At 46.7% G+C, this 18204-nt stretch overlaps 1 protein-coding gene across 5 annotated transcripts in view; it reads right to left on the bottom strand.

Moving 5' to 3' along the window:
- Window positions 1–18204, bottom strand: part of AP1B1 (adaptor related protein complex 1 subunit beta 1) — a 94500-nt gene that overhangs the window by 39030 nt on the left and 37266 nt on the right. For 2 of the 5 annotated variants that reach the window (XM_060310023.1, XM_030860747.2), the window contains exon 1: window positions 14208–14346. The exons of 1 other annotated variant lie outside the window; for it this stretch is intronic. The gene's annotated coding sequence lies outside the window, so the exon portion shown is untranslated. Of the gene's footprint in view, window positions 1–14207; window positions 14347–17317; window positions 17419–18204 lie in introns of those variants that run through there. 2 more of the 5 variants (XM_060310024.1, XM_060310026.2) reach the window with 2 other exon arrangements.

Genomic DNA, 18204 nt, shown 5'->3' with positions numbered 1-18204 from the left:
GAGCATTTCACTTGGTGTAAATTAAACAAACATTAATTATTTTAAAAAAATAACAAAGTAGAACCCAATGCTGGAGAAGAAAAATAGAGCACTGTATAATCCAAAGGAAATAAAGCCTTTCTGAGTATGACATAAAATCAAGAAGTCTTAAAAGACCTATGAATTCAATTATATAAAAATCAAGTTTTCCTGCATGGCCAAAACCAATAAAAACCAAATGGCGTACAAAACAAAAGAAACACACACACAAAAAATGTTGCATCACATCACAAAAGCTTATTTTCCTTAATACATAAAAAGTGACTACAAAGAGAATGGCGAAGGATGTGACCCATTCATAGAAAATGAAATACAACGATTTAGGCTTACTTGTAAGAGAAATGGAAATTACAATGAAATACCATCCATCAGCTATTGGATTGGTAAAGGCCCAGAAGTCTGCTAACACTCCTTGTTGGTGTTGATGTGGGGAAATAGATACCCTCATACGATGCTAGTGAGAGTCTAAATTGCTACAACCTCTATAGTAATTTGGCAACAGCAGCTACCAAAATTGCAAAGGTACTTACCCACTGACCTAGTAATTCTGCTTCCAGGAGTTTCTTCTATATGTATAAAACTATGTAGATACAGTTACTCATGTGGCATCCTTTATAATAGCAAAACACTGTAAACACCTTAAATGTCCTCCCACAGAGGACTGACTGGTTTAAAAAAGAAACGAAATTGAGCTATTTGTAATGAAGTGGATAGACCTAGAGTCTGTCATACAGAGTGAAGTAAGTCAGAAAGAGAAAGACAAACACCGTATGCTAACACATATATATGGAATTTAAGAAAAAAAATGTCATGAAGAACCTAGGGGTAAGACAGGAATAAAGACACAGACCTACTGGAGAACGGACTTGAGGATATGGGGAGGGGGAAGGGTGAGCTCTGACAAGGCGAGAGAGAGGCATGGACATATATACACTAACAAATGTAAGGTAGATAGCTAGTGGGAAGCAGCCGCATAACACAGGGATATCAGCTCAGTGCTTTGTGACCGCCTGGAGGGGTGGGATAGGGAGGGTGGGAGGGAGGGAGACGCAAGAGGGAAGAGATATGGGAACATATGTATATGTATAACTGATTCACTTTGTCATAAAGCAGAAACTAACACACCATTGTAAAGCAATTATACCCCAATAAAGATGTTAAAAAAAAAAATTACGGCACTACATACAGACATGGGGAATACTGTGCAATCATGAAAAAGAATGAGGCAGTTCTACATGTACTTGTATGTAACACTCTCTAAGATATTAAGTGAAAAAAAGCAAGATGAAAAACTATATGTAGTATACTACCATTTCTATTAAAAATTAAAATATTAATAAAACATAAATACCAAGTGTTTGCAAATGCATGGACTATCCTTGAAAGGGTAAATAAGAAAAGTGGACAGTGGTTGCCTCAAGAAAGGAAGCTGGATTACCAATGGTTGGGGTAAGAGACTGACCCTTCATCGTTTACCTTTATCTTGGGAATTTTATATCCTATGCATGTATCATCTCTTTTAAACATAATGCAGTTTAGAAAACAATGGTGCATCTAATTCAAAACACTATCCCCACCCCCGGGCTCCTCCTTCAGTCTTTGCTCAAACACCATTGCCCCAGAGGACCCCTCTCCAGACCCAGAGGGGCAGAAGCCTCCTCGACATTTGAGTCAATCATACTGTGGACTTCTCCATAGCCCTCCTCACAACTCTAATTTAGGATCTTTCCTGTTTAATGCTGTCAACCCAGTGACTGGCACAATGTCTGACATATTCCAGGAGTTCACCAAATGTTTGCTGACAAAATGAAAGGACAGGTTCCCAGAGAAGCTAGAAAACCAAGGGCCCATAATAGATCAAAACAATAGGACTCCCTGATGAGTGCCAGACAGCGACAACTGGGCAAACCGGGAACATGAGGCTTTGCAGCTAACTTTCCACAAACATGGCACGGCTGATCCAATGCCAAGATGGCTGCCAGGAATTCTAGCTTTGCTACCAACAGCTGTGTGACCCTGGGCAAATACCCCCCATCTCTGGGCCTTCCTTTCTCCAATTGTCAAACAAGAGAATTCAACCACATCAATGGCTTTTCAAGCCCCACCCCCCATCACCCCATTTCTAAATTGTTTAAAATAAAAGTGGAACTGCTCTGATTGAAGTAACGGTGAGGGCCCAGAGCCTGACTCATTTCACTATGCCCACTTTTCCCCCTCCTCACCAGGGGCCCTTCAGACACCCCATAGTTCCACAGAAAAAAGTTTGAAGACAAAGTTTAAAGGACAAGATCCCTCCTGCATCTCATGTTCTATGATTCCTTGCTAGAGGTGGAATCCACTTCCTCACCAGAGTGTTCTTCCTGGGTATCAAACAAGAGAATATGGAGCATGATCATTCACAGAGCACGACAGAAAATGTTTCCAAGGGGACAAAAAAGAAAACAAATTCAGAATGCAGCCAGGGTCAGCAAACCTCATTAGGTCTTCAGTAGAAGGGAAAACAGTAACAAGCCAAGCAATTCCCCAAATGGCCAGCCAATGGCCAGGGGAGGACTTTTCTAGTCTCAGGGCAGTGGTTCATGTCAGAGCAGCCCATACTCTGCAGTCGGACAAGAAGCATGAAGTTGGCAGCACCAGCACAGTGGACTGCACGCCATCGGCATCCAGTGATGGAACCAGGGAGACTATCGGTGTAGTGAGACCAGCCAGAGAAGTTGAGGAAGCGAAACGGGGAGAAAGACATCTGACAAGGTCTGATCCAGCTCCCAAGACCCATCTCTGAATTCAAGGATATCCGGGCAGGGAAAACTGATCCTTAAAAGTCTGTGTTGGTGGCTTCCAACTTCAGTGCTGAATTTTACTGTTAAACCCTTGCCTGATGAATAGCTTTCAGAAACCTGCTCAAGGACAGTCAAGACTAAGCTAGGGGGACTTCCCTGGTGGCGCAGTGGTTAAGAATCCACCTGCCAATGCAGGGGACATGGGTTCGAGTCCTGGTCCAGGAAGATCCCACATGCTGTGGAGCAACTAAGCCCATGTGCCACAACTACTGAGCCTGCGTTCTAGAGCCCGCGAGCCACAACAACTGAGCCTGCGTGCCGCAACTACTGAAGCCCATGTGCCTAGAGCCTGTGCTCCACAACAAGAAGACCTCAATGAGAAGCTTGCACACCACAATGAAGAGTAGCCCCCGCTCGCCGCAACTAGAGAAAGCCCGCGCACAGCAATGAAGAACCAACACAGAGAAAAATAAAATAAATAAATTGAAAAAAAAAAAAAAGGAAAAGGTCCTCACAAGTCAGTACTCAAGTTCACATTACAGACAGGTAAACAGGTAAGGCCACCTTGAAGATTAAAAGGTGAGTCAGGGGCTTCCCTGGTGGTGCAGTGGTTGAGAGTCCGCCTGCTGATGCAGGGGACACGGGTTCCTGCCCCGGTCCGGGAAGATCCCACATGCCGCAGAGCGGCTAGGCCCGTGAGCCATGGCCACTGAACCTGCGCAACAGGAGAGGCCACAAGAGTGAGAAAAAAAAAAAAAAAAAGGTGAGTCAGCAGTAGAGAAACCAGATTTCAGACTTTCTCTCTGAGACAATGTGGTCACCAAACTCAGATAGGCTCTTTCAAGCCAGTTCAATTACTATGAGAAAATACTGTATTCTCCTTTGGGCTTGGCACAAGAATTGAAACAAAGGTGGCGATGGAAGTGGTAATGACAGATGGATATGTGCTATGGGCCAGAAACTACGTAAACAGCTTTACAGTAATCTGTGAAGAAGGTATTGATAATATCCCAAGTTTCATATAAGGAAACCGAAGCCCAGAGAGGTCAAGGCATTTGTCTGGAGTCACACAGCTAGAAAATGGTAGCGCCGACACACTCTACTCCTGCTCCATAATGAGGTCACACACATCTCACTGTGTCCAGTGAGGCAGCTCCTCCTCTCTGATGAAACCCTGGCAGAAACACACACACTCTAGGCTAAATGGTATGTGAAGTATGTTGCCACACATCCCTGCCGAGTCCCTCGAAGGTTGAATTACAGGTTATTTTAGGGCCAGCCCATCCAGTTTGGACAGCAGGGATGTCAAGCTTGGTAATGTGCCTAGTGAAAGCCTGTCTGGATGAGATCACCCAGTTATGGGTCTCCTGGGATTTGGAGGAAAACTGACTAGTCAAAGTCAATCTTCTGAGACCCACTAGCAATTAAAGTCTCAAAATGAAAAGGAACTAAAGGCAGGCAAATGGTACATGCAAACGTTCTTCTATCAGCACTGAGTCTCTAGGACTGAATTCTAGCATCAAGGGCCAGTTCTCGACTAATCTACAAGCAGTAATGCATGGAAAGATCTGCTGCCAAGGAAAAGTTCCTTAAAAACGAAATAACAAGGACTTCCCTGGTGGCGCATTGGTTAAGAATCTGCCTGCCAATGCAAGGGACACAGGTTCGCACCCTGGTCTGGGAAGATCCCACATGCCATGGAGCAACTATGCCTGTGCGCCACAACTACTGAGCCTGCGCTCTGGAGCCCGTGAGCCATAACTACTCAAGCCCACATTCCTAGATTCCTGCTCTGCAGCAAGAGAAGCCACTGCAATGAGAAGCCTGCGTACTGCAATGAAGAGTAGCCCCCGCTCGCCGCAACTAGAGAAAGCCTGGGCACAGCAATGAAGACCCAACATAGCCAAAAATAAATAAATAAACGAAATAATAGGGGCTTCTTCTGAACAATCCTTAAATCAATGAAGATGAGGAAACAGAGGCCAAAGACTAAAGAACTAGGCTCCTGAGACCTCAGTTTTCCCGCCTATACATTGGGAACACTTTCTGAAAATCTGTCACATTTTGGATATAGCATGTTTAACAGTGTGGAGCACCATCAGCTCCAAGCCTGCAACTGCGCCCCACACAGGAGCTCACACACAGCAGACAAAGAACAATCTTTTCCTGATGGCTCCTACAGATTCAGAGGGCAGGTGAAGGACTTCAGGGGAACAGCAGAGTAATCGTGCCCTCCAGATAACTGCCACCAAAGCTCTGAGGAGGAGACTTTGAGATGAGTGGAGCATCAAAGGAAGCCCTCTTGGATTAAAAGGGGCTTGGCTGGACATGAAAATATGTGTCGGATTTGGAAAGGGTGGGGCGAAGGTGACATGGAGAAGACCCACAAGATGACCACGTAACAGGGAGTGAATTGAGAATAACTAAACAAACACAAACACTGGCTGGGGCACAGGTTCTGTGCTAAGTAATTTAGAGCCCCTGTGTCATTTAATTCTCCAGTAACCTATTTAAAAATGAGGAGTTAGAGATGCTGAGAGAGGAGTGACATATCCAAGGCCAAAACAAGCACACATATTTAGGAGTCTGTGAGACCCCTGCTTGGCTGAAGGCAAGATCATGGCAGGGAAAGGAGCAGATGAGGTTAGTCAGGGAAGGATGAGATTCAAAGACAGCCTTGGATGCCAGGGTGAGTTGGACCCTGCCAGCAGAAGACGCAGTGATCTTATGACAAGTCTCATGCTAACAAGCATTTGATGCTACTGATCACTCCATCCTCCTTGAAACATTTTCTTCCCTTGGATTACAGGATGTCATGCTCTCCACTTTCCCTTCTACCCCACTGTCTAGTCTCCTTTGTTCCTCCTCCTCTCCCTCTCCTTCAACACCTGGAGTGACCCAGGGCTCAGGCCTGGTTCCTCTGCCCTTTCCCAGAGGCCCTCTTCCCTCCTCCAGCTGCTTGCTTCATCCAGTGTCATGCCTTTAAGTACCATCTATGTGCTGACAACTCACAACTTTACATCCCCAGGCCCAACCTCTCCTCTGAACTCCCAGCTCATATATTCAAATTGCCTGATATCACTGGAATGTCTATATGGCTAACAGGCAGCTCAAACTTAAAATGATAAAAACTGCCACTTGCTTCCTCCTATCCCCCAACTGACTCATCCTGCAGTCTTCATTATCCAGTTATTACCAAAACCATCTTTGACAGGTTCTCAGGCCCAAAACCTCAGTTACCCTTGATAACACACTCTCTCTCATATCATATATCTAATCCATCAGTAATTCCTGTCGGGCCTAACCTCAAAATGAATTCCGAGTCCACGAAGGGGGCTTCTCACCAGCTCTATCACTACCACCTGGCCCCAGGCCATCATCCCCTCCCACTGAGATTGCTACCAAAGCTGCTTCCACACTGCACCTGACAGCCCATCCCGGCAACAGCCAGAATGGTCCTATGACAGTCTAAATCACACAATGGCACCCCTCTGCTCAAAATCTCCCAATGGTTCCCTGTCTCACTCAGAGTAAAAGCCAAAGTCCCTACCATGGCCTCATGGCCCACAAAGCCCTATGAGATGCATACCCGCTTCTGTCTCTCACACACACACCCTCCCTGTCATTATCTCTTTCAAACTCTTCTTCCACTGTTCTCCCCATCACTCCCTCAGTTCCAGCCATACGGGCCTCTTTGCTGATCCTGGAACACAACAGGCATGTTTCAACCCCAGGGCCTTTGCACATGCTGTTCACTTTGCCAAGGAGGCTCTTTCTCTATAAAGTCTCATGGCTCAGCTCCTCATCTTTTTTCCCCCCTCCAGTTTTATTGAGATATAATTGACATACAGCACTGTATAAGTTTAAGGTGTACAGCATAATGATTTGACTTTCATACATCATGAAATGATTATCACAGTAAGTTTAGTGAACATCCATCATCTCATATAAATACAAAATAAAACAGAAAAAAAATGTTTTCCTTGTGATGAGAAATCTAAGTTTACTCTCAACAACTTTCATACACAACATACAGCAGTGTTAATTATATTTATCATGTTGTGCATTACATTCCTAATACTTATGTATCTTTTAACTGGGAGCTTGTACCTTTTGACTGCCTTCATTCAATTCCCCTTCCCCCAACTCCCACCTCTGGTAACCACAAATCTTATCTCTTTCTCTGTAAGTTTGTTTGTTTTTTAAAGTATAATTGACCTACAACACTATGTTAGTTCCTTTTACACAACATAGTGATTCGATATTTATACATATTTCCAAGTTATCACCACTGTAAGTCTAGTTATGATATGTCACCATACAGATATTACATAGTTATGGACTATATTCTCCACGCTGTACATTTCATACCTGTGACTCATTTATGTTGTAACTGGAAGTTTGTACCTCTTAATCTCCCGCACCTATTTCTTTCCTCCCCCCCACCCCAGTCCCTCACCTCTTTTTTTTTAATATCTTTATTGGAGTATAATTGCTTTACAATAGTGTGTTAGTTTCTGCTTTATAACAAAGTGAATCAGCTACACATATGCATATATCCCCATATCTCCTCCCTCTTGCATCTCCCTCCCACCCTCCTTATCCCACCCTCCCTATCCCACCCCTCTAGGTGGTCACAAAGCACCGAGCTGATCTCCCTGTGCTATGCAGTTGCTTCCCACTAGGTATCTATTTTACATTTGGTAGTGTATGTATCCCTCACCTCTTTCATGTCTTGGCTCAAATGTCACCTTCTCACTGAGGTCTTCTCCAACCACTTTATTTAAAACTGTACACACCCCCAACAAATCCCCCACACTTCCTATCCTTCTTTCCTCTTTCTGTTTTTTCCTCTAAGTACTTATCACCAACATAGGATAAAACACTTATCTATTTTTTTCCCCTCCATAATGAAATTCCATAAGGACAAGGATTTTGTTCATTTTGTTCCCTACTGTATTCCTAGCTCCTAGACTGGTACCTGGCAAGTAGTAGGGGCTCAGTAAATATTCAAATGACTGGTGCTCAATCCTCCTCTTAGGGAAATTTCATGTTTTGTAAACCAACCTCAGCTAGAGAGCAGCTTCCCAATGTTGATTTCATGGTGTTTGCCAGGGTCAGAGCTACATCTGTTCTGGTTGTCAAGCTATTTTGAAATTGAGAATGCCAAACACCCTAGCCCATTTTACAGACAGTAAATGGAAGGTAAGTAGATAAATGATAAGAGAGAGAAGAAAGGGCAAAGGGTAGACGGTCAGGTGGCAACATCTCCAATGGGAGAAATGTTCAGGCCACTTCCTTCAGATCACCATCAGATCACTATCCCCAGCCCTGGGCATCAGCTCAGGGTGACCAGAGCTGCAGGAAGTGGGGAAACAAATTACTGGGGGAGGTGTGCAGAGGGGGTTCTGACACAGGCTATGATGTGAGCTCAGCTAGGCCCTTCCTTCCGCCTATAACCCTCCAGGCCCACAGCCTTCTGTGTTCCTCTAGTTGACAAGCTCTTCACTGCCTTCATACTTGCTGATCCTTCTGCCTGGATTATCTCTCCAGCTTCTAGATTTATCCTTCAAATCTCAGCTTAGGTGACATCACTTCAAAGATACCATCCTTGCACGCACTAAGTAGGTATTTTTCTGTCCTCATAGCCCAGTACTCCTATTCACATATTTACTGAGCCATAAATAGGTTTATATGCTGGGGATGAAGCAGTGAATTAAACAGACAAAAACCTTTCCCTTCATAGAACTTACATCCTAATGGCAGACAGGAACTACAAGCAAGATAAATAAGTAACATATATAGTATCTCAGACAGTGATAAATGCTATGGAGAAAAAGAAAGCAGGGAAGGAGGATAGGGAGTGTGGGGGAGGACGAGTGGGAGGTTGAAATTTAACCAGGGTGGCCACAAAAGGCCTCCTTGAGAGGTGACACTGCCTGGGGAAGAGCCTTCCAGGCATAAAAAATAGTGCAAAGGTGGGAGTATGCCTGGCCTGTTTGAGGAACAGCAGGGAAGTGATGTGGCTTGAACAGAGTGAGCTGTGAGGGGGGCAGTGGGTTATGAGGTCAGAGAATGGAGGGGGCCTTACAGGTCAAGGTAAGGACTCTGGCTTTTACTCTGAATAAGCTGAGTGCCACTGGAGGGTTTTAAGCAAGAGTCCTGAGATCTGGCTTACATTTTAACAGGGGTGAGCTGCTCTGCCTCATTTCCCTCATGATTTATCTGTTTTTCTAATTATAACATTTGTTTTCTATTTCTTCTTTGTCTCTCTCCCCCACTAGAATGTGGTAAGCAATCCAAGGGCAGAAATTGTCTGGCTTGTTTACCTGTCACCACATTTAGCCCAGTGCCAGGGGCACAGCAGGGCTCAATAAATACTGAATGAATGAAGGAACGAACAAACGAATAAATGAATGTTGGGCATATGAAGGCTCTGTCCTCAGTGTCTCAACATCCAGCCACCCAGCCCTTAGAGATCAAAGAGTGAAAACCACAGAAAAGACTCAATAGCTTGCTATAATGAAATTTTGTCATTCTACTCTAAATATGCTTAGGACCCTAAAAGCAATTAGGGTGTGATAAAAAGTATGTCATCCAGGCTTCCCTGGTGGCGCAGTGGTTGAGAGTCCGCCTGCCGATGCAGGGGACGCAGGTTCGTGCCCCGGTCCGGGAAGATCCCACATGCTGCGGAGCGGCTGGGCCTGTGAGCCATGGCCACTGAGCCTGCGCGTCCGGAGCCTGTGCTCCGCAATGGGAGAGGCCGCAACAGTGAGAGGCCCGCACACCGCAAAAAAAAAAAAAAAAAAAAAAAAGCGTATGTCACCTAAGGCTAGTCCTCTATAGAGCTCAGCTGTAACAAATGTCTTCACTGCTGAAAACCAACACTGAAGGGCTGGTTTTAAAACTTTTTTTTTTTTTTTAAACTTTCTGGCCACGCCACACAGCTTGTGGGATCTTATTTCCCATACCAGGGATTGAACCCGCACCCCCTGCAGTGGAAGCGTGGAGTCTTAACCACTGGACTGCCATTGAAGTCCCAGTTTTAAAGCTTTTGAGACCTGACTTCCAAACCTACAAATCTTGCAGCTCAAGTCCACAGAGGAGACAATGGATCAATGACTAAGGCATCCTGGCTGATGATGACCTCTGGGCATTCTGTAGTCAACCAACCATACTGTTACCTTAACTAGAGAAGGCCTCCCAACTTCAGGGAGACCCTCTTAATGGAGGTCAGAGGTCAAGCCCAAGGCCAAAAACCCAAAAAGCATGAGGCTTGGGAGGCTAGAACCATAGCCAAGCCCTTCCTCAGCTCCATTAAATAACAGGAGACAATTCAAGAACAACGGATTGGGAAAGGAAAGGTGGCCACAGAGGGTACAACATGGGCTCTCAAGGGGTCTACACAACCTAACAGGCACAACCATACCACAACTGCAAAACGAGAATTACAATGTCACATACTTGAGGGGTTTGTGAGGCTAAAACAAGTGAATACATGCAAAGCCCTCAGCAGTACCCAGCCCACCAAGTGCTTGATAAATGTTAGCCACTTTTACTACTACACAGGGAGAGCCGTTACCACCAGCACCTCCTGCTGCTCTCCAACCCCCAGGTCTCTGGAGGCCCTGAAGCACTCTGATGGCTGGCTGGGTGGTAGCAGTAGTTCGAGAGTAGTTATTCCCACCATTGGGCAGATTTCTCCCTACCTCCCTGGGGTGACATGATGATGGACAGGAGATCATCTGGGAAGTGCTCTGAATTCCTTAGGAGTCAAGGAATCCTAAAAATTCAATGTGATATTCATTCATTCATTCACCAGACATTTACTGAGCACCTACTATGTGCCAGATATTTCACTAGGTGCTGGAGACACAGTTAAAACAAGTCCTCTCCAGGGATTAAGAGCTGTTTACTTAGAAGACAGCCAAGTACACAGACAATGACAACCCACTGTGATCAATGCCACAGGACAACCAGTTCAGGCTTGCAAGGTGCAGGAGATGATCAGATGGGAAGCACCAAGTAGTGGTCTAGCAAAGAAGTGGGTGTGTGTGACAGGAACTGGTGCTCAGGAGGTGGGAACAGCACAAAGCAAAGACACAGAGGTAAACAACTGGGGATGGCAGAAGTGGCAAGCAGTTGAGTTTGACTGGAACTTGGGGAGATGCTGGAAGTGAGTAGTAGGAGAGATGAGGCAGGAGAACCCGGCAGAGGTCAGAGCTCAAAAGGCTTTGACCGCCACGCTAAGGAATGTGAATTTCAGCCTGAGAGCAATGAGGATCCACTGATGGATATTCAAGCAGAATTTTTTTTTTAAAGGATTTGCCACTTGCCCAAGTAATACTCTCTCTCTGGAGTTATTTGTTCCTCTCTGTGTGAAGCGAAGAAGAACACAAAAACCATTCCTGTGCTCTGATAACTTATCAGTGACCTATCTTAGGCAAAAAGACCTGTTCAGGGCTTCCCTGGTGGCACAGTGGTTGAGAGTCCGCCTGCCGATGCAGGGGACGCGGGTTCGTGCCCCGGTCCGGGAAGATCCCATATGCTGCGGAGCGGCTGAGCCTGTGAGCCATGGCCACTGAGCCTGCGCATCCGGAGCCTGTGCTCTGCAATGGGAGAGGCCACAGCAGTGAGAGGCCCACGTACCACAAAAAAAAAAAAAAAAAAGACCTGTTCAGAAAAAGAAATACCTACAAGCAACAGATGCCCCTTTAGCTTTCAGAAATACACCAAAGCGCGAAACTCATAACCAAGCAATGTTTGCTCACCATCAGCACATCAGGCTTTGGTGCCAGGCGTGGGGGTTTTCAGGAAGTGAGCAGTCAAGACATACAACAGCTTCAAAGGATGACTAGAAAAAGATGAAAGTCCAAGCCCAGAGCCAGGAGGACCAACAGACTGAATTTCTTCTGAAACACTTTTAGGAAGTGAAACAAGAAGGATGGGAGAAGTCCTGTGTACATAAAGGTCTCTGTCTGCAGATAGAAGTAACACCCCCAAAACCAGGCCCCCAGTGGGCATCAACTGCCTAGGGTCAAGGCACCCACCACCACAACAGGCTCTGACAAATGTCCTTGTCCAGCCCCGACATATGCCAGTGTTCGGTGGTGGGGGGGTGGGGAGGGGAAGGTATTATTTGAGAGCTGAGGTAAAGAAGGCTCCAGGTCACACTACCAAGAAGCTGCTGAGCTGGGACTGGAACCCAGGGTTAACTGATGGGGAGTCGAGGAGTGCTTTTTCCATCACACCTCTAAGATATTCACGTCGCTCAGGTGAAGCCTCTGCTCAAACCACACTCAACAGATAATCTCTACACAACCTCTAAGGGATCTGAGTCTTTGTAAACTAGTGAAGTCACTCTTCATGAAGCTGCTCTAAGAGGTCGAAGAGGCCTGGTAGGCTCAACTCAGGACAGGGAGCCAGATGCTCTGAGCTCTGCTCATGTTCCTACCATCTGTGACAAGTCACTTCATCTCAAATCCTCCCTTGGAAAGACGGGGATAAGGTGACAATATTAAGTTTCCGTGAATTCAATGGAACTAGGAGAACAGATCATAGAGTTTAAAAACAGGCACTACAGTAATATTTATATCACAGCTTTCTTCAGAAGCATGTGGAAACCCTCAAGGGTTCGTTAAGGCTTATAATACCTAGGAGTGGGTAGGAAATCAGCAGCTCTGTGCTGCTATCAGGGAAACTGAGGCAGAACTGGAGCAAGTGAATGTCTCTGCAAAGGAATAAGGCTCAGACTCACAAAGCCTCATCCTCTGGCCATGAAATCACCTTACCAGCTCCTGGACAAGATGTGGCTCCCCAGTCAAGAAGCCATGGGACCTGTACTTTTCTCAGAGATACAGACCCTTCCCTTGGGAATGTTCTTCAAGAACCCAGGGCCAAAAGATCCCCTAGCGGTCACGTGGTTCCTCTCTTCACTCCAAAAAGAATGCAGCTCAACCACTCTCAAGAGAGGTTCTGGATATTGTTTTTTTCTTTTTTTAAAAAAAATTAATTTCTTTAGTTAGTTTTTTGGCTGTGTTGGGTCTTCATGGCTGCGTGCAGGCTTTCTCTAGTTGCAGCAAGTGGGGGCTACTCTTTGTTGAGGTGCGTGGGCTTCTCATTGTCATGGCTTCTCTTGTTGTGGAACATGAGCTCTAGGTGCGTAGGCTTCAGTAGTTGTGGTGTGTGGGCTCAGTAGCTGTGGCTCACAGGCTCTAGAGCGCAGGCTCAGTAGTTGTGGCACATGGGCTTAGTTACTCTGCGGCATGTGGGATCTTCCCGGACCAGGGCTCAAACCCGTGTCCCCTGCATTGGCAGGTGGATTCCCAACCACTGCGCCACCAGGGAAGTCCTGGATATTCTTAAATTCATTTCATGGCCAGCCTGTTTTATGTCTCACAGTTCTCAATAGTCAGGAAAAACTTCCTCTCTTGCCCTGAAAGGTAATCAGTTATAGCAATAGCCTACAGAACTGTTTCATCCTGAAGAAAGTGAATCAAATACTCCTTATGAAGATCAGACGAGAAGCAAGAAGGCTACATCTTTATATAGGTGCAAATTTAATGGTAGCTAAAAATATTAAATAGCCCCTACACCCCAACCTTGCTCCAGCCTCTCCTTTGTCTCTGCACTTACAGGTCCGTGAGAGCCTGGGTGGGAACCCTGGCTCTTGTCTATACTACCCAATTGACCTTACAGGTGTGATTTAACCTCTCTGTGCCTCAGTTTCCTCGTGGATAAAATGGGGATAACAACAGTAGCTACCTCACAAAGGTTGCTGGGAAGCTTAAATGAGGCATTATAAGTGCCTAGCACAGGGCTTGGTACACAGTAGGAGGAGCTCAGTAACCAGTAGCTAGCATTTCCATCAGTACTTTTGGCATTATTACAGGTGTCCCCAGTTAACTTGTCCGTGAGGCGCCTACGGACAGACCAAGCCCAACCCCACCCCAGAGGAGGCTGCGCCAGGCCATTTCTTAGTTTTTCTTTTTTTCCTTTTTGAACCTTGGCAAAGAGATAAGGCCCTGAACGACGAGGAGGCCTCAGGATAGCCACGGGGGTGACTGTGCAGGGGGAACCAGTACCCAAAGAGAAGTTTCCTGTCTGGCCAGGCGCAGGCTCCCTCAGGCCTAAGTCTAGGAGTCTCTCCGGGAGGGCGCCCTGGGAGGGAATGCGGACTTGGGGTGGCTGGGGTGCAGGCCGGCGGCCAAGGAGGCGCGAATGAATGAACCCGCAGCCCTTCTGCCTCGTCCTGGCTTGGGAAGCCACTCTAGTCCCTCCAGCTCCCTGTCCTCTCCGTGACCTTTGACCCCAGAAACCCCTCACCTCAGACCCCTGACTCCCCGCCCCACCACTTCTCCGGCCTCGTCAGGCTTCCCGTTTCCTCACCCACAGGTCCGAACGGCTCCCGGAGCCACGGCGCTGCTCGACGCGGCAGTAAAATGTCTGCGGCCTTGTCCCCCTGCTCTCCCCGTGCGTCCGTGCCGCCGGCAGCTCCGAGCCCCACGACTGTCACCTGCCGGGCGGAAGTGAGCTGCCCGCGCGCGGGCACTTCCGGTGGACGCACGGGCTGGGGGCGGGGTCAAGGGTGCACTGGCTGGGGCGGGGGTTGGTGCCCGAGGGGTGGGGCTAGAAGGGGCGGGGCCTACCGGAATTAACTCCGCCCCCGACACGTCCTTCTCTGCCCCTGTCTTCGGTAGAGCGCGGAGAAAAATTAGGCCAGCTAACCGTTAAGCAATTGAACGTGATGGAGATGAAAAAGTTCGTAGAGACTTTGAGGTCCGTTTCCCTTCTGTGTTACAGATGGGAAAACTGAGGTTCTGAAAGGGGCAGGTGTTGCTCAAGAGCACTTACCTTGTGAAGGGAAGAGTTAAACTAGAGCTGTAAGTCTAGTCTAGCGCTTGCAGCCCTTCAGTGCAGCCCTATAGGGGAATTCCGCGTTTTACGGGAAAACCTCAGACCCTCCAAGGAGAACTTCATAATGTCCCATTTCCCCTTTTGCTGGGTCGGCCAGGACCTCAATTTCTATAGCTATCTCGCTCCCAACTCTGGTACTATTAACTTTCTCCTCCTCCTAGATAATTTCTGATTATTCTCTTTAAAATATTTAAAATAATATTTGCATTGTAGAGAAATGGAAATATACTAGTAAGCAAAAGGAGATAAAAAATCATCTGCAATCCCACCGACCTGAGACAATCATTTTTAACATTTTGGTGAATACTCTTCCAGACTCGACATATCATGCGGTATTTTTAACTCACCAAGATATTGGTAAAGCTTTCCCAAAACAATAAATACATTTCTATTTGGTGCTTTCCAATGCCTGCATGGAATTCTACAGTATGGGTGGCATCACTGGTCTAAAAAACAATCCCCTACAGCTGAACACTTAGGTTGTCACCAAACTTTTAATATTATAAAATATATTGATAAATAAGCACGCACAGCCAAGTCTGTATGTCCCATCTAATCCAGATATTACTGTTTTAATATTTAATATAGTTTTCTATGTTTAATCAGCCTGAACTACTTTTTTAAAAAATTTATTTTATTTATTTATTTTTGGCTGCATTGGGTCTTCACTGCTGCGCGCTGGCGTTCTCTAGTTGCGGCAAGTGGGGACTACTCTTTGTCGCAGTGTGCGGGCTTCTCATTGCAGTGGCTTCTCTTGTCGCGGAGCACGGGCTCTAGGCGTGTGGGCTTCAGTAGTTGTGGCACACGGGCTCAGTAGGTGTGGCTCACAGGCTCTAGAGCGCAGGCTCAGTAGTTGTGGCACACGGGCTTAGTTGCTCCACGGCATGTGGGATCTTCCCAGACCAGGGCTCGAACACGTGTCCCCTGCATCGGCAGGTGAATTCTTAACCACTGTGCCACCAGGGAAGTCCCTCAACTACTTTTTATAAAATGTTATTTTTAAAATAATTATAGACTTACAGGAAGTTGCAAAAATAGTACACAAAGGGTATCATGTACCCCTCACCCAGCTTCCCTCCATGGTGACATTTTATATATTGGTAGTATAATATTGAAACCAGGATATTGTCATTGGAACAATACCATTAACTACATTACAGACCTTACTCCACTTTTTAAATCCTCTTCTGAAGTAGACAGGAAACAAATAGAATTCTATATGTACATGCCATGTTCCATGTGCTATATACAGCTGTCTGGAGGAACCACCATTCCCCTAATGATAAATGTTGGCAAATGCCATCAGCCTCATTGGAAAACAAAATTTCACTGGGAATGTGACATGGAAAGAGAGGAATTACCCAACAAAACAAACCAAGGAACTTAAAGGTACCAAGCTGGACAGCTTATGTGAAAGTGACAAGTTAGTGGTAGAAGCAGTCAGAGATGGAAGATTTCCAAGGAGACAGAAGTCACAGCGTCAGTTTGCTCAGGAAGGATATCCTGAGGAAAGTGACATTTGTGCTAGGCTTTGCCCAATAAGAACACAGTTGCATGGGCTGAGACAGAAGGAAAAGGTGATCCAGGGACAACAGTGTAGAGGCAGGAAGGCAAGGGAACCAGACATCTGGGTCCTTCAGAAAGCAGTTCCCAAGTCCCTGATCTGAATCATGCCCTGGACTGGGTGTTGGATAGTTGCATGGCTGAGGCAAAGGCCCTGCTCTTGCTGACCCTACTGTTTGTCTGGGGAGGATGACAGAGCAGCAGACACGAGTGTGATTGGTGCTGTGGTAGGGGATGGGCTGGGGGCTATGGGAGTCCAAAGCAGGAAGTGCAGAGCAACAATGAATGTTTATGGAGCACCTCTGGTGGGCCAGGCAGTGTGCAGAGGGTCTCATTTCCTTCTCACTTCAGCTCCACTTTATCCAGGTGGACGGTTGTTGCAACTCCAAGAGCTTAAGCCAAACAGTGTGTGAGTGACAGCGCTGAGGGACTGGCCCCAGAGCCCTTGGATATGTGCTCTCACAAGTCCCACTCATTCACCTAAAATATATTTGTCACTAAACCAGCCATATTGGGAATACAACAATGAGCAAAAGGCAGCACGATCCCTCCTTGGGGCTACGGTGGAGTGTGGGAGAAAGACAGACAAAGGGATAATTATAACACCACTCAGGGTGGCTTCCTGGAGGAGGTGACATCCAGCCTGAATTGTGAAGGATGATATTCCTCCTACTAACAGTTACTGTGAACGAATCACTGTGCTTGGTTTTTTCACATATTAACCCACTGAACTCTCCCAACAATTCAATCCCATGACTGTCTCCAAGGAAAGATGAGAAGACTTAGGCCAGTGGGCAGAGCCGATTTCTCCCCGACTCCCCTGTGGGCCTGGGCCTTCTCTCCCACAGCTCAGCCTGACAGGAAAGCTAAAAGGATGCTACTAATAAGAGGAGGCCAAAGGCCGTATAGTTACAGCTTGCAGAGGTGGGAGACGGAAGCAGGGAAAGGGTGCGTTTGGGGGCTTCCCTCTCCACCGCCACCACCAAACCCAGCTGGCCACACGGCCGAGTCACACTCACCATCAAACGCTGACCGCTGTGTCTAGAACAGTTGCTCCTGGGACCCTGGCCCTCTGAGACTCCAGGATGGGTGGAGCAGAGCCGATGATGGCGAAGCCCACCTGGAGAGAGAACCAGATTCTCCCAACAAATACATCATTACTAACAACATCACCTCCTGATTGGAGGAGGACGTTTTTCATTTTCTACCCTGCCCTACTGAGCTGGCTGATGTTGGACAGGCCTGTGCACCTCTTTGGGCCTCAATTTCTCCACTCTAAGAACTCTGAACCCATTATGGGCCAAGTACTTTGTATACCCTTGACCTCCATCACTTTATTTAACCCTCACTGTTCTCAAGAGGTGGGTGCTACGATAACCCTCACTTTACAGGTGAGCACACTGAAGCCCTGAGAGGCTGAGGAACTTTCCCAACTTCACAAGGCAACAATGTGCCGAGCTGGGAGTCCAGGCCAGGGCTGGTGACTGCAGGGCCCAGGCTTTCCCCCTTGTCCCATCTTCACCTGCCAATGAGGTCTCATCCAATCAGAGGAAGGTGGTGTCGAGAATTGACCTGGTGCTGTGTGACCTTCAGCAAGTTCCTTCCTCTTTGTGACACACAGAAACTGAGAGCACGCTCTTCCCACCCTCTCTCCACACTGGTGCATAATAAATAAAGGTTGAACAAATTAAATATTCTTTCCGTCTGTGCCCACTAGAGGGCGCACGGGTGACATTAATTGCCACCCTTCCCTTCCAATGGAATTGTTGCATGGGCAGCCTCACGTCAGCCTTTCTACGTCTGGACCTTCTTTCTAGATTCTTCTTCCTGTAATTACTATTCCTCTACTTCAGTTTGTGTGTGCTTGTTTTTTCTGTTGTTTTTATCTTACACATTTCTAAAAGTT

The sequence above is a fragment of the Globicephala melas genome, chromosome 13 (genome assembly GCF_963455315.2).
Source record: "Globicephala melas chromosome 13, mGloMel1.2, whole genome shotgun sequence".
Classification (NCBI taxonomy): Eukaryota; Metazoa; Chordata; class Mammalia; order Artiodactyla; family Delphinidae; genus Globicephala; species Globicephala melas.
Note: the sequence above shows the minus strand (reverse complement) of the source record. Positions and strands in the feature narration are given on the sequence as shown.